Raw genomic sequence first — 2,996 nt, 5'->3', positions numbered from 1 at the left:
TTGTACTTATGTGTCTGGCTTATTTCACTTAGCATAATGCTTTCAAGGTTCATTTTCTTTGAACTTTCAATGTTGACATAATTTTGGGGCACGTGGGTGGCTCAGTTGGTTAAATGTCTGCCTTTGGCTCAGGTCATGATCCCAGGGTCCTGGGATCGAGCCCTGCATTGGGATTCTTACTCAGTAGGGAGCCTGCTTCTCCCTCTGCCTCTGCTGCTCCCCCTGCTTGTGCTCTCTCTCTGTCAAATACATAAATAAAATCTTAAAATAATAATTTTGACATAATTTTAAACTTAAAAAAATTTGCAAGAATGGTACAAATAATTCCCATACACCCTTCACCCAGATGTTCCAAATGTAACATTTTACCACACTAGCTTTTAATTTTCTCACTTTCTCTTTCCTCTCTCCCCATGTATATGTATATGAGTATGCACACACACACACACACACACACACAAGATTTTTTTTGAATTATTTGAGAGTTAATTGTAGGCATGATACCTCTTTACCCCTAAATACTTCAGTGTGATTTTCTTTCTTTCTTTTTTCTTTTAGAGAGGGAGAGGTTGGCAGGGGGGGTGGGCAGAGGGAGAGCGAGAATCTTAAGCAGGCTCCATGCCCAGTGTGGAGCCTGACATGGGGCTTGATCTCACAACCCTGAGATCATGCCTGAGCTGAAATCAAGAGTTGGATGCTTACCCAACTGAGCCACCCAGACGCCCCCTTCAGTGTGATTTTCTAAAAGTAAGGACATTATTTTTACAAAACCACAAAAAATCAGGGATTAACATTGATATAATACTATTATCTAATTTACAGACCTTATTCATATTTTGACAAGCATCCCAAGTAAAAAGAAAAACCCAGATCATGTATTACATTCAGTTGTCATGTCTCTTTAGTTTCTTTTCATCTTGAGCATTTGCTCAGTCTTTGTATTGCATGACATTGATATTTCTGAAGAGTAAAGACCAATTGTTTTGACCTGGGAGAGTTTTTTTTTTTTTTTTTAAGATTTTATTTATTTGACAGAGAGAGACACAGTGAGAGAGGGAACACAAGCATGGGGAGTGGGAGAGGGAGGAGCAGGCTTCCCGCTGAGCAGGGAGCCCGATGCGGGGCTCGATCCCAGGACCCTGGGATCATGACCTGAGCCGAAGGCAGACGCTTAACGACTGAGCCACCCAGGCGCCCCTGACCTGGGAGAGTTTTAAAAACTATTCCTGGGCTTCACTTCATAATCTTCTATTAAATTGGGTAGACATGAGACTTGCACATTGATGTATTAAAACTACAACAGATACAACAGAAACTCTCCAGCTGGTTATAATATGCAGCCAGGTTGAGAAACCCTGGGCTTTGGGACTTTAGAATAAGGGCAGAATCCTGCTGGGTGGGTCAATTAAGTAAGGTAGGACTTTGGCTGGGCCTTGAATGGTGGTTAGTTGGGCCAAAGGCACAGACTAAGATGTAAATTCAGATGGCAGCTATGCTTCTTACTACCTGTGATTTTGGGCCATTTACCTCACTTCTCTGAGTAAATTTCTTCATCTGTGAAACCTGGTAATAAATCTCACCTTATAGGGTTCTTGTGAAAATTAAACTAACCAATATATTGAAAAATGCCTAGCCTAGTGCCTAGCACATAGTTAGTAGCTGCCATAATATTAGCATGGTAGTGTTAGTATTTTCATTCATATTATTATTAAAGGGCAGAGCATTCTGAGCAGGAGTAAAGCTGTTGAGGAAGGAACGGTGAATTATGTAAGGAACATTTCTCCAATAAGATTGAGGACCATATATATCTGCTCATCCTTGACTTCCCCAGTGCTCAGCTATGTGCAGAGTGTTGTTCAGGACAGGCTGGTGAGAGTCAGCAATGGGGTAGTTAGGGGAAGAGTGCTCTACCAGGGGAGTAGTATCTAAAATCATGGGAAGTGGGCTTCATGGGTGATATTCAGCTGGTGGTGTGAGGAGTCCTAGGAGGAGCATGGGACTCTTTGTTAAGAGTGAGGGCACAGCAAAATGTACCAGGCTCTGAGACTTCTCTTGATGTGTTTCTATTTATTTATTTATTTATTTATTTATTTATTTATTTATTTGACATAGAGAGAGAGATCACAAGCAGGCAGACAGGCAAGCAGAGGGAGAGGGAGAAGCAGGCTCCCCACTGAGCAGGGAGCCCGATGTGGGGCTCGATCCCAGGACCCCGAGACCATGACCCGAGCTGAAGACAGATGACCAACCGACTGAGCCACCCAGGTGCCCCTCCCTTCATTCTTTTTTTTTTTTTTAATTTTATTATGTTATGTTAGTCACCATACAATACATCATTAGTTTTTGATGTAGTGATCCACGATCCATTGTTTTCGTATAACGCCCAGTGCTCCATGCAGTACGTGCCCTCCTTAATACTCATCACTGGGCTAACCAATCCCCCCTCCCCCCTCCCCTCTAAAACCCTGTTTGTTTCTCAGGTCCATAGTCTCTCATGGTTCATCTCTCCCTCCAATTCCCCCCGCCCATTTTTCCCTTTCTTCTCCTAATGTCCTCCATGTTATTCCTTATGTTCCACAAATAAGTGAAACCATATGATAATTGACCTTCTCTGCTTGACTTATTTCACTTAGCATAATCTCCTCCAGTCCCATCCATGTTGATGTAAAAGTTGGGTATTCATCTTTTCTGATGGCTGAGTAATATTCCATTGTATATATGGACCACATCTTCTTTATCCATTCATCTGTTGAAGGGCATCTCGGCTCTTTCCACAGTTTGGCTATTGTGGACATTGCTGCTATGAACATTGGGGTGCATATGGCCCTTCTTTTCACTACATCTGTGTCTTTGGGGTAAATACCCAGGAGTGCAATTGCTGAGTCATAGGGTAGCTCTATTTTTAAATTTTTGAGGCACCTCCACACTGTTTTCCAAAGTGGCTGTACCAACTTGCATTCCCACCAACAGTGTAAGAGGGTTCCCCTTTCTCCACA

This window comes from Halichoerus grypus, chromosome 13 (assembly GCF_964656455.1).
Source record: "Halichoerus grypus chromosome 13, mHalGry1.hap1.1, whole genome shotgun sequence".
In the NCBI taxonomy this organism is placed as follows: Eukaryota; Metazoa; Chordata; class Mammalia; order Carnivora; family Phocidae; genus Halichoerus; species Halichoerus grypus.
Note: the sequence above shows the minus strand (reverse complement) of the source record.